The sequence below is a fragment of the Leuciscus leuciscus genome (assembly GCF_965113295.1).
Source record: "Leuciscus leuciscus genome assembly, chromosome: 17".
NCBI classification, from domain to species: Eukaryota; Metazoa; Chordata; class Actinopteri; order Cypriniformes; family Leuciscidae; genus Leuciscus; species Leuciscus leuciscus.
Window position 1 is genome coordinate 5578346 of NC_138741.1, and position 26742 is coordinate 5605087.

The 26742-nt window shown below is 37.3% G+C and overlaps 1 protein-coding gene and 1 long non-coding RNA gene across 2 annotated transcripts in view; one reads left to right on the forward strand and one right to left on the reverse strand.

Moving 5' to 3' along the window:
• alk (ALK receptor tyrosine kinase) overlaps positions 1-26742 on the reverse strand; it is a 465705-nt gene that overhangs the window by 159368 nt on the left and 279595 nt on the right. The gene's annotated exons all lie outside the window — the stretch shown is intronic.
• LOC309479738 lies at positions 18059-19885 on the forward strand. Its single transcript, XR_014199420.1, has 3 exons — positions 18059-18372; positions 19476-19537; positions 19718-19885. It is a non-coding gene; the product is annotated as an uncharacterized lncRNA (long non-coding RNA).

Genomic DNA, 26742 nt, shown 5'->3' on the forward strand with positions numbered 1-26742 from the left:
TCGCCAAGTGTGCACAAACACACAAGGAATTTTTTGTGGTTTTTACAGGAGCTCTTGGTACATACATACATATATGACATTAGAACAGACATTTAAATGAGAACATAAATAAATAGAATAAACAATAATAATAGTTCTAGTATGCATTTGAATCAGAAGACTTATGTACAGATTTGTGCATTGTGTGTACAGCTCTATAAATAAAATTTGTATATTTACACAAAAAAAAAACCTCTTGCTTCTCTCTCAAGTACTGAATGAATTATACAGCAGATAATATATATATAGAAAGATAGAGTTGTAATAAAGCTGCATTTTAAAACAAATAACGAAATTATTCAACAACAGCAGATATGTAAAAGCATAGAAAATGTTTTAAATATGTTTGCATTCTAAATGAAATGGCTTCCAGTCACGCTTGAACTAACAAGTGCTCTGAGTTCACATTTTGTAAATGAATGAAAATCTTTCCAAAAGCAATTAAACACTAAAATCTCGAATTATTCATTGCATTATTATTATTATTATTATTATTTTTAATTATTGCACTTGCCTTCTCTTTAACTATTCTTTTGATTTGAACAGAGAAATAATTTAGGCGCAACAGGCTCTGAAAAACTTTTTTTGGAAGAGAAAACTTCAATACGCTTTAATTGCATTCAGAGTAATTTTACTGGAGTTTCAATGCAAATGATGCATCCAAATGTACTAATTCAATTTAATTAGCAACGCTTAATTGACTAGGTTGAGTTGGAATTTTGCCCGGCTGAAATCATTTTATACTCAGCTTCCATGAGACTCAACACAGGGCAGGTTCCCGTGAGAGAGCTTCACACATGCTCTCTAAGGCTCAAAGCTACAAAGCTACTTTGCCATTCCAGTGTTTAATTTGCTTTTTCAGTATGCCAGTCAGTGGGTGGCTGAGCCTTAGAAAGGAGTGCAAATTCACTGCTTCCTGTGAAGTTTCCCAATACCCATTAGAAATTCTGATTCATGCTCGCTAATTAACTGATTTGGAGTTCATGTAATCTATAAGAGGAATGTGGAAAAGGACAGACACAGTTGCCTTAATGAAGGCATGCAAGTGGCTTGAATCAAACTCAAAGTTCCCCCAGTGAAAAAAAATATATATAAAAAAATAGAAAGTTTAGATGTAATATTGGTCCGTATATCATTGCTGTAGCTCAAACCGTAGAGCATGGTTCATGGGTTTGATTCCCAGCGAATGCATAATAAAATGGATCGATGATAAATATAGAGTAATTAATCACATTAATTATGGATACATTCCATTAATGTCTGACAGCCAGGCCTGAGCCCTACAGCCAGCCCAACAGGTGTACTTATGCAACATTGTCTTTCACTGGTACAACTTATACAGTAGAGGTCGAGTCAACTCAATCACAGCAGAAGGGGAAGTCCATCTTCTCACGCTTTGATGTTACTGAGAAGACAGGGATCTACCCTTGATCTATCGCTTTGAGCTTTTCAAAGACGTCCAAGAAGTTGTCAGCTTCATTTAAAATCCAAATATATAGAGAGTAACAGAACGTTTGAGGCACAGTGAGGTATAAGGTTATGACAAAGATTTGGCACTGTTTCATAAAGGACAAAAAATATGGCTCATCTGACATTATTGTGATCAATATTTAATTTTGAATGGCTGCAACCCCTTAGGAAAAGGAATGAAACTGAATCACCACAGTCTCACTTGAGGAAACAAAAGCCTCCCATTGACTCTGCTCTATGATTTATTGCTAGTAATTAATCTGTAAATCTCAGTGCACTCATGAACTTTCTTTGTTGGGGCTCAGTATTTCACTAAATAGAATTGGATAAATTGCCTTAATATTTTGGATTACAGATACATCTAAAGACTTCCCATTCCTTACAATTAATTATGAAAGACACATAGTTGCTAAATACCTTTTACATTCCTCTTATGACCACTTTCTTATTTATTTCTGTTTATAGAGTTTGGTTGCTTATGTGACTGACCAAATTCACTTCCGAAAAAGCAAGAGCACAATTCTCATTGCATCCACGTGTTGTGTACAGAATCGAACCGAATAGCTAGTTGTTAATGCAGTGACGCCACTCTCTTTAGAGCACTGACAGCTCGTCTGAGATGGGGGACTAGAAAATCACAGAAACAAAGATACGTGTCTTGACTCTGTATCCCATCAACCCTGATGTTTAGGGGCCAGCAATACATATACCAGTGAAAAAAATGCATCCAGTGCATTCAAATATAAAATTTGAAAGTGCTTTGTTAGTATTTGAACACTTTATTTTACAGTGTCCTTGTTACACATGTTATATGTAGTTACTGTAGTAATAACTATAAAATAATGCAAAATTGCATGCAACTAACCCTAAATCAACCCCTATCCCTGTAGTTAATTATTATTACTCAGTATTTAAATTAATAATTACACTGTGGTCACACTTTAGATTAGGGTCCAATTCTCACTGTTAATTAACTATTAACTCCATCAACTCCTAATTAATGCTGTTAATAGTTAGTAAGGTAGTTGTTAAGTTTAGGTATTGGGTGATTAAGGGATTTAGAGGTCATATAGAATAAAGCATTAATATGTGCTTTATAAGTACTAATAAACAGCCAATATCCATGTAATATGCATGCTAATAAGCAACTAGTTAATAGTGAGAATTGGACCCTAAACTAAAGTGTTACCTACACGGTAATATGGACACCTTAAAATAAAATGTAACCGAAGATACTATAAATAAGACAACTACATGGACTTAATTTGGGTTAGTTTTTACCCATATATTGCATAGTGACTATATATGCACATGCAGAACAGAACTGTAAAATAAAGTGCTACCAATATTTATTTCAATAGCTAACACCAGTTGTTGACATCCATGTTTCTTGTTTACAGTCTTGCAACACCAAAGCACTGGATAGATTTTGACTGTCGAACAGTGGGAGTTCGGGAGTGACTGACGTAGTTCCTAAGCACACAATAATTTAAGGGATTTGCAGTGGAATGTGGTTGTCATTCACATGCCTTTAGCTTGTGAGAGCAGGCCATTTCTGTTCAGACAGCATGCTTCAGAATATGAATCCTTGGCTCATATTATACCTTATTGTATTTTGGTTACTTTAACCGTCTAACGACAGCTTTTCAGAAGTAAAATGTGTTAAAGTTGTCCATTATTCTTACCAACACATGGTTATTGAGGAACACAGGCAAATGCACCAATTGTTGTGTTGCACTGCTGAGTGCTTTCCAAAAAATGTAGATGGGAAAAATGTGCACTGGGTAATTGCAAGAGAAACACTTGTTCCTACTTCACGATGTATCGTCATTGTCATCAATGCTACTTTTTTTTTTTTTTTTTTTTTTTGCCAGCACCTGTTAAATTATCCTGTGCTCGTTTTCTATTTCTCTTTCGCACTCAGACATGTTTGTGATGTTTAACCAAAAACCAAAGCGCAAAATGCGGAACAAATTAACTCAATGCTTGTGAACAGAACTCTTTTCTTCCGGCTTGCGCTGTCGGTGCTGCCGGATCCAGAAGAGGGAAACTGACATGAAGGAAACAACACTTTATCTTATTCTTATCCATTTTAAATGTTTAAAAGTGGAGAGAGTGCTTCACACACAAGTGGCTGGCTCAGTGTAATGGCATATGACAGGCTTCGGCAGCTGCCTGATTCTTATCTTTAGCTGAAGACACTGTAAGCAAATTAGTTTTAATGCAATCTACATTATTTGCCCCTCTTCTCTCTCTCTCTCTCTCTCTCTCTCTCTCTCTCTCTCGCTCTCTCTCATAGTCAGATAGCAAATCATAATAACCTCATAGGGGTTTCCTTTCATCTGCGATACAGAGTTGCAAAGGCCTTTGAATAAGAAACGTTGCGTCTTTGACATATATTAAACCTTATCATCTAATCTCCCCCACCCTTTAATCATTTATTTATTTATTTTTTAGAACTTCATGTATTTATAATACAGCTAGAGTGATTAAGCCTCTGCAGATGATCCAGGACGTGGAAGGACATTTGGTTTTCAATTAACCAAAGAGGGGCTATGCGAAAACACTCTTGGTTCCACTTTCTGCTGTCTACCTGTAACGTCCCCAAATGAAATTCAAGGTTCTGAATTTGGCGTACAGGACGGCCACTGGAACAGCACCCTGCTACTTCAACACACCATCATTTTCTTTCTAATAGACCGCAAATGCTAAAGGTGAACAATGCATTATCACCAACCACTGTTCTTAATACTGGCGCCCCCCAGGGGTGTGTACTTAGCCCATTTCTTTATATTCTATACAGAGTCCATGTACCAGTACTCATTACTTTAAATATTCAGATGATACAGCCGTTCTTGCTCTACTTAATAAGGACAATGACTCTTCTTTGAACTAATAACGTTCTATAGCACATTTTAGTACGTGGTGTGAGGATAACTTTCTGCACCTAAATATTTCAAAGACTAAGGAACTGGTATTTAGCTCCACAAAAACACAGATCCATGCTTCTAGCATTACCATTAATGGAGAGATAGTTGAAAGGGTGGAGTATTTCAAATATCTCAGCATTACTTTGGATCAAAATCTCAACTTCAACCAGCACACTCGAGGGGTTTACAAGTGCAGTCAACAAAGACTGACAGATATTCGTAAACTTAGACACTTGTCTGTTCAGCCTCGTCTTCTTCTTATGTTTCACAGTATTATTGAGCCAGTCCTTATTTATGGTGCCAGAAGTTTTTGTTTTTGTCCTTCCAGAAGCTTCACTCTCTCTTTTCCCCAGTGGTGGAAAGAGATTCTTACATCCACCTGTTCTGTTGAGAGCTTCAAGAAAATCTAAAGATCTTCTCGGAACCACAATGATAAACAAATGCTGTGTCATCGTAATTTAGATGAAGATATAAATACATTGTGCCTTGAGAGATTTGGAGCGGCCGCAGACACAATATTGTCTTGCATGTGCACTTTATCCGACATGAATGTCCAGACCTTCTGCCATCAGTCTGAAGTTCTGGCTACGCGAGACTACCTTAGACTATACCTTTTAATGTAAATAAAAATACACCAAATTTACTAGTATAGTTGGTGATGTCACTTTTTTTGAAAAACACTATAGGCAAATTTTTTCTAATTAAAAACGCGCCTAGACTAAACACATAATTCGCATGCGCATGATGCCACTGTTTTCATAAATGTGCTTTTTTTTAGTTTACACAGAGCGATCAAAATGTTTACTTATTAAAACTTAAATGAACGGCCAAAACACATAACATGTTTCCAGTTTTTATCTTTAAACGAAGTTGTTTAAAAGTCTAAATAGTTGTTAGTTTACCTGATACATGGTTTAATATTTCCAGATTAACATAAATCCTGTAGTGAAATCCAAAAGTAATTAGATGTGGTGCTCAGTTAGGTTTACCACTACTACATTCTGGCACACTTTACCAGGACTGCTTTTCTACACCACCACAATCCAGGCACCTGAATCGACTCTATATAATGACAGAAATGTGCTTATCCTCTACACCGCATATCTGTAGGTCTTTACATCACAGGTTATAATGCTTCTCCATCATTCAATAATTTCATGAATTACTGCTGTAGTGATCGCTAAAAAATATACACAAACATCTTAAAACAGCATCTTAAAATAAACCTAGAAAGAATGCACTGAAAATGAGAATTTACTATGGTGCAGCACTATGTCATCACAAGCTCATGGTTCAAATGGATTGGGGTGGTTAGTGAATAAGACGTGTGTTTCTGTGCTGGAATACAGTGCAAAACTGTGTTTTAGTTAATTCTTGCCAGGTTGTATTATTTTATCATTTTTGTTTGTGTTTTGTTTTGTTGTTCAATTAAGAAATAATGAAATCAGGTGTCTGACAGAGTGAATCTGATGTCTCGTATGAAGTTGTTAGCTGATCAGATTCATTTCTAAATTTGGCAGATGTTCCTGTGTGTATCTGGATCAGATATCTGTCATGGATCACTCACTTGAGCTTTCAGCCTGAAGCACAATTTCCTATCAAAGTCAGAAACAAAGTCCCACTAATCTCAATAACGATAAAGGCTTGGCTGTTTATCTGTCAAGATCTTGAAACGAATACATCAGTCAAAAGCTTTAATCAGGTATTATTTGCCAAAAGGAGAAGCGTTGTGTGATATTTGTTAGAATTAGATTTGAATTACAATCCTTTGTCAAATGATGGTTTATCCACACTGTCACATTTAATATTTTATAATCCACACTGCAGTCAAGGTTACATAATGGAGAGAAAGTGAAGAAGGCTTAGAGCCTGTTTTTTGTCTCAATTATGTGACAATTCATATTCAGTCCCTCAGGTTATGACGGTGTCTTTTACATTATATTGTAGCACTGCCGGTTACCTAATGCATGCAAACTACAGCCGCATTGGGACTCAGTTTGTTTTAAATATTCAAAAGTAAACTTGAAGTCAAATTTGAAGTAAACTAATTTATAATGTTACAAACAGTGTTGGGGAAAGTTTTAAATATATATATGGTGAATACAAGTTTTAAATACTTTTTAGGACCACTGTATCTACTACACAGAACAATGGAGTGGAGAAAATAGTGAGATTAAGTCTTTTTCCCGAATTCTCAATGCCATGTGGACATGATGCATGGGACACAAATATGCACAAATCATGCTATATTGAAAAATACATATGCATAAATGAGTAATTACCTCGACTATGGGGCCTTCATAATTTGAAGCACTGAGTTAGTATCTCTTTTCAGACAATACAGTATGTACCCAAACACTGAGGAAAGGCAGGGAAATAGAATAAGCTTCATTGATGGCTTTATTTATTAAAACTCCCAGAGAGGACAGAATTGTATTGCTTCACTTTTGGTAGCTATTGAATTCATGACTAAGCCAAACCGACTATCTAGGCCGGCCGGCCATTTTACAAAAAAACAACAACAAAAAAACACGTAATCCAAGCTCCAAGGGGACCAGGGTGTGCAACTATGTTCGTATTGGTTTGTATTTTGCATTTTGGTCAGTGAAAACATTGGAAATCTTTTCTTTGTACTTTTGTACTTTTTGCCAGGTAAATAAAGATTCAATATAATGAATTAAGGCATTAAGATTCCTAATTGTATTGCATTTTACAAAACAACCCCAACTTTTCTAGAAATAGGGCTATATACACACACACACACACGCACGCACAAACACACACACACACGCACGCACGCACGCACGCACGCACGCACGCACGCACACACACACACAGTTAACCTGTTAACCCTCACCAGTGCGTCGGCGCACTGAAGCGTTTTTTTATTTATTTAGTTCAAAGTTACTATCAGATTAAATGTTATACTTTGACAAACTATACATCATTAAAAAGATATAAGACTCAAGTTTCAGTATTTGACCACTATTGTATTCTGAGAAACTTATAGTGACAGTTATGTCTTAATTTGTGTCAGGAGTTATGAAATGAAAAAATGCATCGATCCCTTTAATATGAATTATGAGCGTCAGCTGGTCCATTCAGAAAAAAAAACTCCGTGCTGTTGTCATGACAGTGCTATACAAAACAACGTTCCTCAGGACTTTTAGCTCAAAAATGTGCAGACTTGGAGAAATATTGATATATTCTCATAGATTCACATCATATTTCTATAGACAGGAATAATATTTATTGAATTTATACCCAAATGCGTCGATGTAATCATTATGAGCGCTTCTTACTGAGATGTGCTGTGTTTTCAATTCATACCAATAGCCTGAGGGCGCTATATGCACAAAAATACTCCATATATGGAACATGAAGAAGAGCCATAATCATGTGACCTTCAAGGACGTCACTGATAGCAGCAGCCAGAGCCATAGAGAGAGAGAGTTGCGACACTCCCATAGACCTCCGTTGTAAATAATGGCGGCGCTTTTAACCGCCTACTTCCGGGATATGAAGATCGGAATAGTTCCAAACACTGTAATTTGGGCGTTGGACACCATTCACTTACATTGCTGCGCGTCGAGTTGTTCCAGAGTTAAGTTGCCGAAATATCGACCTCTTTTGAATTGTCAACTGTCTATATTGTATCAGAGGCCCTTTGCGATGCTTATACTGGTCTTCATTTGTACATGCACAGCGTAATTATTTATATTTTATGTTGGTTGTTTCAACCAATTTTCAAGCACTGCCTGCTAGCGCGACTTCGTCAGCTAAGAGTTCGGTAATGAATCGCTACCACCTTTATAGCAACTTTTATTTAATTAAATTTTTTGGGATATACTAACTTTTCATTATGTTATTATTGTCTTGAGTGAAGCGGCTTGTGAGAACAATGCTGGACCTTTAGGATTGTTATGGCCATCACCAGTCCTGTCTCTTTCATGGATCACCTGCCCCTGGTTTTTGTTTTTCTTGTTCACACACACAAGCACACATTTTTGTTGTCTGTCATTGTTTAATAAAAAATATTTTATTTGAAAACCTTCATTTGTATCAGCCATGCTTAAATTCGTTTTTAATCTGTTATAGTTTTGATAATGTGTATGGCCTTAATCTTAAAATAATATTCTTAGTCTTAACATGATCATGTTTCACGTTGTGGTCCTGGGGGATGGCCACTTTCATCAGAAGGAGTGAGCTAGCTTCTAAGCGAATTCTGAACGGACCGCCACGGCAGACCTCTTTGCGTGATCACGAAGGTAGGCTAATGGCTGAATCAAAATTTATAAGCAAAATCACGGGAATCAATAGCCTAATACAGCCCAGTTGTGCTAAAATAAATATCATGAGACGTCCATCATCAGATGAATGATATGGAAAAGTTAAGTTAGAGCCGCTAAAGCCAGTGCTACTACCCATGCGAACATGAACACTAAGCTTTTCCCTCCAAAAATATAGCCTAAAACTTATCTCCAAATGCAAAACTGACATTAACAAAATGCAATAATGCAATAACAGCTGAAAAAGTACTTGGGTGTGTGTTTTATTTTATATTTACCGTTCAATAATGCAATCGCTGCTGTCTGTCCCATAGAAGAACATGACAGCCAGCGTACGTTTTGGAACTATTGGGGCTTACATGAACCACGTGACAGCCATAGCGGCGACATCAAAGAGTGTCGCAACTCTCTCTCTCTATGGCTCTGGCAGCAGCTACACACAAAGCTAACACAGAGATCGCTGTAATATGCAGATACAGACGTTTTGAAAACAATAAACATAATTGCAATGATATGTGATTTGCCTGTGTTCTTCAAGCAATGCCAGGTATTTTTATAATATATTATATTTATAATGTATTGCTAATCGATATAGACTTTATCATTGTGCATAATTCTATAAATATATTTTCTGTCTGATTTTTTTTTATCTGAAGCCAAATTAGATCACAGAAGATTATTTAAAACACTCCACTTGCGTTATAAAGTACGTTTGTAGCACAAACATGGTTTTAATCTCATAAATGGTCGTGTATTGATGGTGTGCTAAGCTAACATGCTAGCTAGGCCCAAAATAAAGTAATTTGACATGATCTTGAAAAACATTTAACTAAATACAGAGTTTTAGACTTATCATTTTCAGATTTTAAATATAACATGGTCACACATATGGCTTTAGCTGCAGTGCATTTCTAGATTGCTCCAGGGCCCACTTCAATTTTATTTTCATGAATATGTTTAATAAAAACAAATTTCTAATAACTTTACAAAACTTTGAAGCTATTTAAAAAATGTTTTTTCATTATGACAATAATTAATTCTACATTTACAATAAACTACCAGGTGTCAGCTTTCAAATGAGATCATACTTGTGCTTTTAGTGCAAAGGGTTCATGAACTGTATCTGTTTCAGTTTGGGTATGTCATTTCTGGGGATTTTTCAAAAGTGGCGTTGCAGCTTAACAGGTTAAAGGGTTAATGGTGCTTTTTGCATCCTTTTAAACCTCAAAAGCTTCAGTCTATGTTCATCCTTTTCTGCTCAACTGAACAGGGAACGACTCAAGGATGAGTAAATGATGATACAATTATTTATTTTGAAGTTAAATAATCCTTCAAATAGTTTTAGTGCACCAGTCCCCGCACCAGAACAGTGGATTGAGCGTACAAACAAGATCCAGAAAATGCCCTTTCTGGCACTGTAACACTTCACTTTCACTTATATAGCTCTAGCTTCCAAACATTTCTCCGAAGGTGTTTGGCTCATCCCGCCACTGCGACAACAGAAGCTCTGTGTCTATTTTCTGTCATTATATTTGCCAGTTTCAGTTGGTAAACTCAGTGGGGAAGATGCTTCACATGTTTGAAAAAAATCAATTAGAGGAGATAAGGCAAAAATAAAGACTAAAAAGAAATATTTTTATTTTTATTTTTTGTAATGTTCTGCAGAGCACTCAATAAGGGCAGCACCACGCAGGCTATTGTATTCCATCTGAGGTTAGAACGGAAGCGCTTTCAAAGATGCACGTTCTCCTTCCCATCATGCTGATGCATAAATAAAAGACTTTGTTGAATGTTTACACAGAACTTGCATAAGATAAGGCTCCAGAAGGACTCATCAGCAAACTTACGGCTAGCTTTGAGGTCTGTTCAGAGGTCTCTTGACAAGATGAGGTTAGAAACGTGGAAGGAAAACAGAAAGAAATGAAAGAAACAAAACATAAAGAAATATTGTCTTTGGATGCATTATTTATTGAATATAGCTTCTTTGCCTGTATGTGCTTTAAAATTAATATCAAAGCCACGGGAACTGTGGAAGATGACAGGTGATACTCGATCGTGTGAGAAGAGGCCTTTTCCTTTTATTGAAAGACCTCACTACAAAGGTGCAATATTAGGCTTTCATCCTAAGTAGAAAGCATCAATTGAGAATTCAGAAACTTTCAAGTGACGGACAAATGTTGAAAAGAGGAAATTACTTTGAATCAAACTCACATAAATGATAAGAGATCTCATCCACTTCAAAGGCAAAAATCTGAGTAATTGCCTAATCTGAAGTTATGTTTACAAAATAATTCTGTGTTTTATACTCTCCAACAATGGCAAGTAGTAGACACAAAATATTTCTAATGAATATAGAGAATTTTTCAATTGAATTAAGCATTTGGAATAAGCATCCAAGTCTAACTGTTTAAAAGCATTATTTTATAATGGCACATTTAATGTGGAAATGAAGCAGTCAATGCATGTCCACTCCAATCAAAATTATATAACAAACACGATAAATGTAACCAGATGGGAGATCCATCCATCCATCCATCCATCCATCCATCCATCCATCCATCCATCCATCCATCCATCCATCCATCCATCCATCCATCCATCCATCCATCCATCCATCCATCCATCCATCCATCCATCCATCCATCCATCCATCCATCCATCCATCCATCCATCCATCCATCCATCCATCCATCCATCCATCCATCCATCCATCCATCCATCCATCCATCCATCCATCCAGGGCCTAAAAAAATCAAGCCCGAGCCCGGCCCAACACATTAACTGTAATTATGAGCCCGAGGCCGATTTAAACCCGACCATTTTTTAATACATGGGCCGTTAACTGACGTTCTCAACTACAATTCCGAGTTGTTTTGTAAACTGCGTTGTTTGTTCATTAAGAATGGAATGGATCGCAAATGGATCCGAATGAAGAAACGTTTAAAAAAACAACACCCGACTGGTTTAATGCACTCGACAAAGCCAACACATATGTTGTCACTGCCCACGACTTGTTTAAAATGGTGCCATACCTCCGACTTTCCTCCAAACTTGCTCAAAGTTAATTCTCCTGTTTTTCTTTTTTTTCTTTACATCTTCAAGCTCCATGTTGCACTTAAGCTTTACAGGGGCGTAGCCATCATTTCAAAAGTGAGGGGGACAGAATGCAAGCATTATAGCAGTTTTTTTTTACGTTTTTTTTTGGGGGGGGTTTTGCTTAATTGGCTTAATATGCTATTTATGTTCAAAGCAAAAAGAAAGAAAAAGAAAGAAAGAAAGAAAGAAAGAAAGAAAGAAAGAAAGAAAGAAAGAAAGAAAGAAAGAAAGAAAGAAAGAAAGAAAGAAAGAAAGAAAGAAAGAAAGAAAGAAAGATGTTCTGTACTTTATATTGCACACAGTATTGTATATTGTATATTCAAATTGTTTTTTGTGTAGGCTACGTCAAACTTGAAGCTTTTAAAACTACTTCAAACTTTCTGGTTAGGCTTTTTCAAGACAACTTAAAGTTTTTCTACAAACTTTTTTATCTAATTGTAAAGAATTATATATGGTAAACATCATGTAGGCTACACATGTTACAACGCTGCCTGATTCAAGCAGATATAGTGGCTGTTAATGCATGAAAATCCCAATTCAGCATTAACAATCTCCATCTTTATTCTAATTTGAAGGGCTTTGATAAAATAACTGTGAAACACGTCCCCCGCGTAATCTACGCCCATGTTAAGATACACAATACAGCACAGTATTGGAGGAGACGCTGCGCATGACACGTGACGTGTTGCATTTTGTAACTTTGTAGCCTAACGTGTGCAACTTTGTACACATTTGTTACTTGGGCCTACTTTGCTAAAAAATATATATAATATTTCTGATTATGGCATAGCTTTCTCCCTACCCAATTAGGCTAATAAAGTAATGATAAAAAAAAAAAAAAAAACACAAATGCTTGATCAAGGGCCCAGACCGAGGATAGTGGCAGGAAATATTGGCCCGACCCGGCCCGCGGGTCAGTTTCGGGCTCGGGCTAGGGCTGGGGCAGAGAATCTAAGCTCTAATATATATATATATATATATATATATATATATATATATATATATATATATATATATATATATATATATATATATATATATATATATATATATGCAATATCTCAATGGTGGTTGCAGAAGACAGGACAAATTTTAATCTATGCCCTCCAAAAGAAGACCAGGTACTGGAGGAAAGAAAGGGGTCACACCAGAGGTCAGCAAACTAACCGCAAGTAATCGTAAGGAAAGAATAACTGTATATTTTTACTATTCAGTTTAGAAATGTTGAAGTAGCTCACACCCGTCTACACACTTCCAGTAAACCTTCTTCATAGTCAAGCAGCTTGTTTTATTGAGTTATGAGCTAAACACGAAGCCAAACAGAAGCGTGGACAAACCTTTGGCGTAATCCACTGTGCGGTGCAAATCAGTTTGGGCTGTTCTGTACTTTTTGTATGGTGCACTTTCTGACAAATCCAGTGAGGTTGAATGGGCAACAGTCCACAGTTAGTTCTTTTTTATTTGTTGCTTTTAGCTTTCAGAATGACGCTTGTTTTAATTGCTATATAAATTAGGGTTTCAAACTGGCATATACTGTCTCTCTTTTCTGGGAAATCAATTTCTCTGGGTATAAAAATGAAAGTATTTTACATCACTTCCACACGGTTGTTGCCATGACTGTGGTTGTGTGGTTCTCTCCGTTACCCTTTACTTCTAATATGCGCTGCTTTTTGCTATGTATCATATATCATGCGGCACAGAGTTGTATTGTGTTATATGATACATTGTTTCACCACTCCATTTGTATTTGCATCCTGACAAAATCTAACCCGGACCACAATATTGCACAGTACAACAGATGTTTCTGCTCCATTAACTGTTATTAACACCTGTTTAAACGCTCAGCATGCTTAAAGCAATCATTTGTATGTGTGTGTGTTTGATGTGCATGTGGTTGGATATAATGTTGCCACAGATTTTTAAAATAAACCAGACCTGACGCTTCGGAGGTAAAAGAATCAACATGTGCCACAGTGTTTAGCAAAACACACACGCCACAAACCAATCACTGTTTTCTCTCTGGTGTTTGGTCTTACCCTTCTCTCACTGCTTGATCTAATTGCCAAGATGAAATGCATCAATTTCCTGTAGGAATTGAAAAAGCAGCTTTAAATCTTTTCATGCATTCTCCAATCCCGCCTCCCCCTGAAAGCTTCTGAAGTCTCTGTGTTTGTGAAATATTAAGGATACATTTCAATGTAACACAAAAGTTCAAGGCTTTGTGGAGATTACTTTCTTTGAGGTTTTATTGATAACTTTATCTAAAAAAAAAACCTTCCTAGCATTATCATACATCACAGGTTAAACTCTTGAGGAAAGAGGCTTGTTTAATTCAACTGTGCTCATGATTTTGACAAACGCTGTCGGCTAAAATAGTTTCCTAAGAGACACAAAGAGTCTTTCTTAAAGGAGCACTCACTTTTATTGAACCATGTTCAGTGTTATTTTAGTATAACTTAATATACTATATTGTTATAGTTTTTAATGATATTTTGTATTTATTTTTACGCTTTAAGTCTAAAGTTTATATCCTTTACATCTGGATATACATCATGATGTGTGCTTTAGTGCATGAAGTGCAATCTCAGGCTTGTTACAGTTTAACAGAACATATTGAGAGTAATTTTGGATATGAGAATAAACTTGAGATTGGGGGAAAAAAAGGGAACTATGACGATAAAGGAAATATTATTCAGGTTGGTATATGAAACAACAGTAAAGTAGTATACATGTGGGCACAGTCAGAATTTACTGTATAAAAAAAAGTTATAACTGCAGTCTATTAGTGTATTAATATATATATATATATATATATATATATATATATATATATATATATATATATATATATAGTTTTGCCCTTGCATCTGTATTCATTCACCTTTTAAGCAACAACCCTTTTTTCAAAGAAGCGACTTAAAAATAAGATTTAAAGCACTTAATTATCAACTAGTGCCCAGCCATTTGATTCATATCGCATATCATATTGACAATTCTGTAAAGAACAAGTCCTGACAGTGCTGTTCCAAATGGGTTTGCACACTGTTGAAACTGGTCCTTAGTGTGCTATCAAAATGGCTGTGAGAGTCAAAACCACATTGCTCCATCCAGTGGGTCATCAGTGTTGTACAGTGGGACATGCTGTATGCTTCAGCCATGTAGATATGCAATTGTACATATTTAAAATTAGATCAAATTGTAAATTGATGTAGCAGGTCTTTACTTATTTTTTTCTAAGTAGCTTTTCAAGTACGGGACAAACTCAACAGACTCATTGGGAAAATGTGTTTCTACCAACACATGTACCTAAACATTCACTTCAATTTACTTCATAGTTTCCAGCTGAAATGAACACTAGAGGCATTAAAACGGCAAAAACTTGCATTCCTTTTCACTCAAATTATGATTCCAGGGAAGTTATAAAAGTTATATATTGAGTTATAAAACTATTTGTTAACACTTTATGTTGATGTTCCCTTTTAGAAATTCTGTTGACTATAAGTAAAGTTGCACCTACATGTCAACTAACTCTCAGACTATTAGTTGAGGATAAGTAGACTGTGTGCTCAATATCTGCTAACACTTTATTATGATGCTCCTCAACAGACATTACTGACTATAAGTAACTTTGCAAGTACATGTCAACATATTCTACTAACCGTACGTCCTTTTCTACTAACCGTTCCATACCAAGAATTATAAGAGCGTCCACACCATGCACACAATATTTTTCTGTTTATTTTAAGCACGCACTGCAGTTTTGTCAACTTTAAATGTTCAAGCTGTTTAAAACAGGATAGATTCTGATTGGCTGTCATTGTTTTTGTTAAAAAAAAAATCTGAAAGTTATTCCAACAATATCGTTTATCTGTGCCATTATCGTGATTTTTGTGGTGTGTTCTTTTATATTTATATCTTTTTTTAGAACTATAACTTTATTGTTATCGTTAGAGTTATTGTCCTTGGTGTGATCAGGCCGTATCCCTTCCCCTAACAGTCTACAACTACTCAACTAAAACTCTCAGAAAAAAATTTATTTAGAAAAGCTAAGATTATAAAATGTATGAACCGAGCATTTTCACTAGGGTTTACTGTATGGATCTATCCTGCATGAATAAATCACAACAAGCACTGAGTGATTATAAAAAAATAAAAAAATAAACTAGATATCCTCTCTGTGCTTTAATGCATAAAACAATCTCAAGCTTCCTCTAAGAGTTTAAAAGAAATGAAGCAGTAATATTGTATGAATATTATAATTCTGTCTGAGAAGAAAAATGAGAAGAAAGGAGCATAATTATGGCATGCTTAAAGTTTTCATTGCCCAATCCTAACATTGCCTGCTGTACTTGCTACAATCAGATAGTTCTGAATAGTGCAATTCCCGTCAGCAATTCTCCATCAACAAGTTTTGTTCTATCTCCATTCACCATGTATACAAAAATCACACCTTTTTGTCACTGATTGGCTATTGTAAAAAAACAAACATCTGAGATAAAAACACAATCTTTCTACATAACTTTCAGTCTCAGAGGTAGCAGTCTCTGCCAAGTGACTCAGAGAGGGAGTGTGCGGCAAGGACAGAATGAGGACAAGAGCAGCAAATAACAAACTACAAACACCTGCACCGGCACAATGCGCCTCTCTCTCCCGAGCGCATGAAATGTTTCGACATGCACCTGACGGCACATGCTTCTGTGAAGTGCCCGTTCTCCAAACCCAACATCTTGCGCGTCCCTCTGTTGACGCACCTTTTAGTGGCCGCTATACATCAGTAAAAGTGCCACGCTAGCCGTGGCAGTGTGGATGCTGAGGGGAGGTGGATTTGCATATGAAACGGCAGGATGCAGATGATCGCTCCTGGGAGCCCAGACCGCGCTGCCAAAGGGAGCAAAGGAGGGGTTGTTGGGGGAGGGCTGCCGAACCACACGCCAGGCGAGTTGGGTATTTACACTTCAAACAGCATCGTCTCAAAGAGGAGAGAGTGCAAGGAAAAAAAAGAGAGAGAGAGAGAGAGACACGGGTTGAAAGAGAGTTAGCGAAAGCCTTTATTTTGGATCGTATTCAGCCAGTTAGTCCTAACAAAACACCCACTATTTGCAAAACTTTCTCTTTGTTTTACTTGACAGGGACAATGACTCTATTTTGCTCCCGTCTGCTGTCTCAGACCTTGCGGTAGTTTGTCATCACTTGTTGGACTAAATGCCTCCATTACGGTTGTCAGTGGAGCTCTTTGAAACGGTGGAGGAGATTCAGCAGTGAAACGCATCTTGACAATGTTTTTGATGGCTGTGCTTGCCACGCGCGCATCCAGGAAATCGTTTTTGCAATTGTGATGTCAAGGATCTATTTCGACTTTATCTAAACCCACAAGCTGTGATGTAATTTGTCAGGTTGATTAAATTACATTTATGACTTGTATGAAACAAAAAAATGTACAGCATACTGTAAAAAGATATATTCATATATAAAATAAATATATATCAACACAATCTCATGGTAATTTGTAACTATTTTACATTTTGTCGAATTGGTAAGATTTCATATGATCTCATTTGTACATTTTCGTATGATCTGTTTATGCCCCAGTGGAGGGAATGTTTAGGGTTGGACCTTCATGCTTATTTTTTTATTTTTTTATTTTTTATAATTGTACGTTCTTGTACGATTCTCACATCATAAGAAATTCTTGTGAAATCGCCACCTCATGAAATAGTAACGTTTTCCTGTGAAATCAGGTTGTTTAATACATTAATTCAGCTTCTTTGAATTAAATATTCTATGAGACACATATTTTGATTTCAAACCATATTTGATGTTTCAGCTTCATCTGCATTGAAAATCAAATATATTTTAGTATTAAACTGTGATAATTAAGATAAAGTATTCACGGCATGGGTGAAATCTAAGGAGCCCCTAAAGGGACATAGTGGTGGGAAAGATCTTATAAGTCAATGCTTTTGCATTCTCACACAAAACCTTTACGTTCCCCAAAGAAACTTTGCATTCGTTCGCAAAACGCTTTGAGCTCTTTACAAGCGGAGAGAATGCAAAAGCATTTACTTTTTTTTTTCTTCCCTCTCATACTTTGTTACTTCACCATGTCCCTATAGGGGCTCCATAGAAATCATTAAAGAGTCGATGGGAAAAGATCATTATTATTCGTTTAAAAAATAAACGAAAACTGATTATATGGAAAATACACTTTGTAAAATTTCTGATTTCCTATTTCCAGCTACAGAGTGTTTAACACTTTAGGATCACCTGGGGAGACTATATCTACAAAATTCTTCTTTTTTAAAAGGGAAATAAAGCATGTTGAAATATGTTGTATGCATGCTTACTGGTGAGTTTTGTCCCTTTCATGTTCAAAGTGATCCTCCCACTAAACACTCCAGTATGCTGAAATTGGCGAGATAAAGCGCTCATACACACACGAGTAGAGTCCTCAATAAACAAAGGTCCATTGCTGTCGAATTTTTATGTACTATTGCTCTCCTCATTTGTAATTCGCTTTGGATGAAAGCGTCTGCTGAATGATTAAATGGGTAAGTCCATGTTTAATATTACATGCGGACCTTAAACTAGTACTCAACATGGCGGATGAGGGGCCAAATTGAGTGGCCAGATTTATTTTCAGAAATCATTCAAAGATGCATAATTTGTGATGAATTTTTACTAAATACATTACTACAGTTGCCACTGGAGCTCTTTGAAACTATGGAGTAGAAATGCAGTGGCAGTGCAGCATGTCTTAACATTGTCTTTGATGGCTCTGCTTGCATAAGGGATGGAGTTCTTCTAGAATCAATATTGATCTGAGACCTATGTCCTATTTAATCGTTACAAAATAAACCCTACTACAAACACTAGCCATGCTGGCCAACGCCACACGTCCATTTCTTTGCATGAATGGATTTCGGTGTGCTTAGAATTGGCAGACATCTCTTAGGTAGTATTTGCCTCTCGTTTAGTTCCTAAGCTCTGCTGATGAATGTGAAGCTCCTGGCTTTCTTCCCAGACTGTGAAAGTCAGGGTCGTTTCCAGCCCATCGGCGCTATGCATCAGCAGTGAGGGGTCAGCTCCGACAGATGCTAAATGGAGAGCTGAGGAACAGAGTCACAAGGCCAGGAACAAACAAAATCCCATGAAATACGCCAGAGCCACGCAAAGCTGTTAGCTCTTTACCAAATATGTAATTAATCTGCATGTGTCCTTTGATTGTACGTGAGGTGTAGTTTCATATATTGGCTTTTCACTGCTCCCACAGTGAATGATTGCAGGAAAAATATGTTTTTTTATTGAACATTTGATGGAGCAACCTGTATTGTGTGAGAAAATAAATCATGAAAGTAATTTGTTTTGTTGACAATTCTTAAAAAATATTTGAGGTGGCCAGGGTGACATTTTGAGTAAAAAGCGCCTAGTATTGATACAAATACTTTAGCTAAAGTAAAATGTTTTGCAAAAGTTAATACTTGTAAGTTGTTTAAGTTAATTCTGGTTCAAAACAAGCACTTAAGTAAAGTTTTTACTATTTTCTGTTTATTTTGATCAAATATGTGTTTGTTCAGTAAATATACTGTCATTAAATGTAATTTAATATCGTAATGTAATTCCCTCATAATGCCATGATGTGGGATTTGCATAGGACCGGGACCTTGCACCACACCTCTGTCCCGTTTGCCGGCACAGATGAACATAACCAGACAGGTTAACAAACAAACAAACAAATAACTGAATAAATTCACGACTCTGTGTGATTTATGTGTATGAAACGAAGCAGAGCTGCACATGTTTCATTGAAATGACAGCAAGTTCCTAAGTGGATGACAAGCATTTATCGATTTTCATGTTTGCCACTAAATTATTTATGCCTCTTGTACTCTCCAGTTAATGGAAACCGTCTGACGCCTCTAGTCCTTGGAGACGAGCACAGCGCTGACAGCGGCGGGGTCTCCAAGCCAGGGACATTTTGACCCCCTCTGTGTGGCAGTTGTAGAAGAGATGGAGGCTATTGGCTGTGGTGTGTGGAAACACAATAGAGGAATGAGTCACCATTAGGGTTTCCGGCCTGATTTGTGGTGGCTGCTACACAAGTAATAAGAAGTGACTTGAGAGGTAATGCATTGTGTCAGCAGTGAAGAGTTCAGCTCCCAGTGGCACTGGTGCTGTTTGTAGGCTTTGACTCCTTGGCGAACCCCCATAGTACCAGCAAAATCTTCCTCCAAACTCAGTCCAAAAAACTTTTAAGATTGCAGGAAGAAAGAAATGGGTTTGAAAGTAAAAGCCTCAAGGAAAATTGTATTACTCAGAAGTAACAAACTTGTGATCCAGTGATTTCTCCACAGAAGGGCTCATTGTAGCTGTGTAGTACTTGGCAAACATTTTGTTTCCTGGTGGGCTGATAACAACCTGTGCAACCATAACTTCCAGATGTTGCATAGCAGTTAGATATTATAAATTAAGCTTAGGATTTTGGCATGTATTTGTTTCTAAATTAAACAGTGGTTGGTATACAGTAAGAGTAGTGGAAACCAGGAATGGTGGTAACAACATTTATCCAAATTGAAGTTGTAGTAGATATTGGTCTCCCAACAAACTCTCATGGAAATATGTACAGTAATCCTAAATATTTTACATTTTGGTGAATTGGAAGGTAATTTATTTAAATTGGAACTTTTTTACCTTTTTGTTCAATGAGCTTAAGCCCCTCTGAAGTTAGGACTTGGGTGGAACATAATGCTTATATGTTTTATTAAAATTCTGAATTGATTATCACCTAGGAAAGCACGCAAAGAGCGGTCCCTTTATAATCACTCAAAAGCTGTAACTCATCTTAGTTGAAGTTGACTTGAAATATTTAGTACCTGGTGTGTTATGGGAATGGATCAGCCTAGTGACAAAGAGATTCAAGCCTGAAGTTGATCTGTTTTATGGGAATTCTAAAGGAAATGAGACTGTACCAACTTTGATGTATTAGAGGGGACATAGGAAAATGTGATGTCTTGATCAGTGTGATTTTTGTTTAATAGAATTATTTTTGCTAAATTAACTCAAATGTATCCATGGCTCTAAATTTAGTAAAATGTAGTGTGTTCATTCCAGGGTTTGTGTTGTTGCTGTTGTGAGAAACTGTATGGGTTTTGTTTGTTCCATGGTGCTGGCCAATTCAGTGAATGTTTTGTCTAGTGAGAGTCTTGTTACTTATTGTACTCTGGAAAAGTGGTGCTGATTTTGCTCCTCAAGCACATTTATGTCCTTTTTGAATACTTGCTATTTTCTGTGATGTAACAGAATGATTTTTAGATCTTTGTTAACTGTTAAAATGTTTGCCCTTTTCCTCTCTAATGAGGCTTAATCACTTTCCTTTCTTGTGTAAGCAAGATTCAATAAAGACTGTCACAACTGAAGACCACTTTGCTCCCTGTTTGTGGCGATGGACTCTTTTTTGTGTGATTTGCTAAGGCTCATGGCAGATCCATCACAAACACATTGCAAATAGAAACATTTGAAACTCTCAAGAGCTTAAACACAGAAATGTACTGAATTGTTTGCCAAATCGCTAATATGCTATGGAGAAAACTGATCAGATCAGCAGTTATAAGCAACTTTTCCCTCTCATGAAACTGTTGGCTGACAGCAAAACCACATTTAACTATTCTTAATTGTCAAATTATTTTAGTATTATTGTAGAATGATGTAATTTGAGAGTAGGCATTGAGATCTGACCTATTTCAACAAGGTCCACTCACTTTAAAATGTCTGGTTCAGTCAATAAGCGCGTAGTGTTTCTTTACAAAGTGACATCGCCAACTACTGGCCTGGCAGCAGAATACATCGTTTCTGTCGTTTTTGCAGATCCGCGTGAACGGGGATTGTTTTGACACCCTTGCCGTGAGTGTTTTTGCTTCGGTGCTGTAAGCTCCGTCTTAGTCTCGTATTTCCTTGTTTTGAACCAGAATTTACTACAATTTCTAGTTGTTTATACTACTACTAAATACGGCTTGCCCAACATCGCTGGCTTCCGTTGCTACTAGCACAACACGGTAGTAATTCGCTAGCCTGCTAACGCGCCACCCGTGCGCTCAGCTATTTTTATTTATTTATTTGTCTCTCGCGCGCTCGCGCCTTTGAGTTCATAAAAGCTCAGGTGAGTAAGAATCACTCAACAAACACGGTGAGTAATGTCTTGTCCTGTTATTATCATGCGTCGCGTCTGAATGCGTTGTTGTTTTTGGAGCTCTATCGATTTGATTTATAATTCTTGATTTTTCTCGCTGCCTGCTGTGAGTGTGTTTGCTTCGGAGCTGTAAGCTCCGTCTTAGCCTCGTATTTCCTTGTTTTGAACCATCATTTACTACAATTTCTAGTTGTTTATATTACTACTAAATACAGCTTACCCAACCCTGACGCATAACACGCTAGTAATTCGCTAGCCTGTTAACGCGCCACCCTTGCGCTCAGCTATTTTTATTTATTTATTTTCTCTCGCGCCTTTGAGTTCATAAAAGCTCAGGTGAATAAGAAACACTCAACAAACACGGTGAATAATGTCTTGTCCTGTCATTATCATGCGTTGCGTCTGAATGCGTTGTTGTTTTTGGAGCTCTATCGATTTGATTTATAATTCTTGATTTTTCTCTTTAAACCCGCTTACAACGAACATTTTCTACTCTTCCTCACTGAGAAGCACTACTGCTCAAACCTCATTGTTACAACGCGGACTGTTGAGCAGACGCGTCTCAAGCCTATTAGTGATCCAACGCTGCATACTCTTAAAGGTTACGTCCGTGGATCACGGCTGAACGAGTCTTCTCCACACTCACTTATAAACAAACACTTTTTTTTCGCCTATCGTGCGTCTACTCTACACCCCTACCACTAAAAAACCTCATAGTTACAACGCGGACTGTTGAGCAGACGCGTCTCAAGCCTATTAGTGATCCAACGCTGCATACTCTTAAAGGTTACGTCCGTGGATCACGGCTGAACGCGTCTTCTCCACACTCATTTACAAACAAACTTATAATATAAATTAGTATTAATATTGATAGCATCACTGGTAGCTTCGTTGCTAACTCACTGTCCATCTGTTAAAATGGCGAATATATCAGATGTAAGTAGTCTACCGCTTGGTGCAGGTGAGGACACATTTGAGCTTCACGCACTGCAGTCTGAGCTGGAAGCTGTTGAGAAACAGATCCACAACCTTTTATTGAGACAGGCCGAGCTGAGAGACCGGTGTTTGGCTCTTGAAACATCACGCGCCGACGCACACAAATCAGTGTTTAACGTTACTAACCCGCTGACTCCGACCGCGTCTACTCCGTGCGTTCCTCAGCATCGGTCGCAATCAGCCATGGTCTCGTTCACTCCGGCTCCAACACGCCACCACGAAGCCTGGGTGGTTCCGCAGCGGAAGACGCGAGTCAGGTTTAGACCAAGACTTTCTCCGACCCTCCCGGTTTTCGAGTTATCGACACAAAACCGCTTCTCCCCTCTACGCGAAACAGAACGCGATGCTGTGATCATCGGCGATTCCATCGTTCGGCACGTACACGCTACGTTAGGTACAAGTAAGGTGCAAAGTCACTGCTTCCCTGGTGCTCGTGTTTCTGAAATCGCTGCTCGCGTTCCCGAGATCCTGAACGGTGACGAGCGCGTCGGAACTGTGGTCCTGCACGCGGGAGTGAACGACATCAGGCTGCGCCAGACGGAGATTCTGAAGAAAGACTTCAGGAATCTAATCGATACGGTACGCAGCACATCGCCTGAAACAACGATCATTGTGTCAGGACCGCTTCCCACGTACCGACTAGGGCATGAAAAATTCAGCAGATTATTTGCGCTAAATGAATGGTTAATGTCATGGTGCAATGAGCAGAAACTGCTCTTTGTAAATAATTGGAATCTGTTTTGGGAGCGTCCTAGGCTTTTCCGTGCTGATGGCTTACACCCAAACAGATTCGGAGCGGATCTTCTGTCAGATAACATCTCCAAAATGTTAAATACCCTTTGACTAGTAACCAAAAGTCCAAATCATAGTCTCTGCTGCACCAATTCAACTGATATAAATACTAGTGTAGAACATTGCATAGAAACCGTGTCTATTCCTCGTTTAGTGAGATCAAATAATAAATCTAATGCAGGATCTAGGAAAAATCTAATTGTTATTAAAACAGAAAATGTTGCTATTAGTAAACAAAAACTATTTCTAAAGCTAGGTCTTCTAAACATTAGATCACTCACACCTAAGGCAGTTATTGTAAATGAAATAGTCACAGATAATAGCTTCGATGTACTTTGCCTTACTGAAACCTGGCTTAAACCAAATGATTATTTCGGTATTAATGAGTCTACTCCTCCTGGATACTGTTATAAGCATGAGCCCCGTCTGATTGGCCGTGGCGGAGGTGTTGCAACCATTTATAAAGATATTCTAAATGTTACTCAGAAAACGGGTTATAAGTTTATTTCATTTGAAGTACTTGTACTAAATGTTACGCTCTTAGATGTTAGAAAAACATCCCTATTATCTCTAGCCTTGGCTACCGTATATAGACCGCCAGGGCCTTACGCTGATTTCCTAAAAGAGTTTGCAGATTTTCTCTCAGACCTATTAGTCAATGTCGATAAAGCATTAATTGTTGGAGATTTTAACATACACGTAGATAATCCAAATGATGCGTTAGGAGCTGCGTTTACAGATTTATTAAATTCATTTGGGGTCAAGCAAAACGTCACCGGACCAACTCATCGTCTTAATCATACACTCGATTTAATTATATCACACGGAACCGATCCAACCGATATAGATATCATTCCACAAAGTGATGAAGTCACTGATCACTACATGGTAACTTGCATATTACGTACTGCTGTAATATGTCATGCGGCGTCGCGTTATCAACCAGGCAGAACAATCCTCCCATCCACCATAGATAATTTCTCAAATTGCTTATCTAATCTGTCTCAGCTGCTGCCTGAACCCAAACAAACAGATGAACTAGAAGAACTAACTAGCACTATGAGCACCATTCTCTCTAGAACATTGGATGTGGTTGCACCTATTAAATTAAAAAAGGTCAGAGAGAAAAATAAAGCACCATGGTATAACAATACTACGCATGTTTTAAAGAGAGAAACCCGTATTTTAGAGCGTAAATGGAAACAAACTAATTTAGAGGTCTTTAGAATCGCGTGGAAAGACAGTATGTCACGTTATAAAAAGGCCCTAAAAGCTGCCAGGGCTGAGCACCTCCGCAAACTAATAGAAAACAACCAAAACAATCCAAGGTTTCTATTTAACACCGTGGCTAGACTAACAAATAAACAGACGTCACCCGAACAAAATATCCCGTTACAGTTCAGTAGTAATGATTTCATGAACTACTTCACTGAGAAAATAGAAAGCATCAGAACCACAATTATAAACGTTCAATCTTCAATCGCGCCTTACAATTCAGCTTCAATTATCACCCCGAAAGAACAATTACAGTGCTTTACAACTATAGAACAAAAAGAGTTAAATAAACTTATCACTTCATCTAAAACAACAACATGTTTATTAGATCCTATACCAACTAAACTACTGAAAGAAGTGTTATCTGTAGTGGAAGAGCCTCTCCTCAATATTATTAACTCGTCTTTATCTTTAGGTCATGTTCCAAGAACATTTAAACTGGCAGTTATAAAACCTCTCATTAAGAAACCACAATTAGATCATAATAATCTAGCAAATTATAGACCCATTTCAAATCTTCCATTTATGTCTAAAATATTAGAAAAAGTGGTGTCCGCTCAACTGGGCTCTTTCTTGCAACAAAATGATATCTATGAAAAGTTTCAGTCTGGATTCAGACCGCATCATAGCACTGAAACTGCGCTCGTTAAAATCACAAATGATTTACTTTTAGCTTCTGACCAAGGCTGTATCTCAATACTAGTTTTACTTGATCTTAGTGCTGCGTTCGATACTATAGATCACACAATACTCTTAGATCGACTACAAAATTATACTGGTGTTCAAGGACAAGCACTAAGCTGGTTCAAATCATACCTATCTGACCGCTACCATTTTGTATATTTAAATGGAGAAAAATCGATCATAACTCCAGTAAACTATGGAGTGCCGCAGGGATCTGTATTAGGCCCCCTGTTATTTTCAATATATATGATGCCACTTGGAAATATTATAAGGAAACATGGAATTAGTTTCCATTGTTATGCTGATGACACTCAAATATATATTTCATCACGGCCGGATGAAAACGCTACATTTTCCAAATTGACAGAGTGTGTTAAAGATATAAAAGATTGGATGACGCGTAATTTTCTTTTATTAAATCCAGACAAGACAGAGGTAATACTTATCGGTTCAAAAAACCGCCCACAAAACCTCGCACAATACAACTTTAACATCATAGGATGTCCTGTTACTTTATCCTCTACAGTAAAAGACCTGGGTGTTATACTCGATTGCAACCTGTCTTTTGAAAATCATATTTCTTATGTTACAAAAACAGCCTTTTTCCACCTTAGAAACATTGCTAAGCTACGTAATATGCTATCAGTTTCTGATGCAGAAAAGTTAGTTCATGCATTCATGACCTCGAGACTGGATTACTGTAATGCTTTATTAGCTGGTTGTCCTGCATCCTCAATAAACAAGCTACAGTTAGTCCAAAATGCCGCCGCTAGAGTTCTTACGAGATCAAGAAAATATGATCATATAACACCGATTTTATCATCACTGCATTGGTTACCTATAAAGTTCCGTATTAATTACAAGGTATTGCTACTGACTTATAAAGCCCTAAACGGCTTAGCTCCAGTCTATTTAACGGATCTTCTATCGCCCTATAATCCATCGCGCTCTTTAAGATCACTAAATTCAAGGCTTTTGGTCATACCTA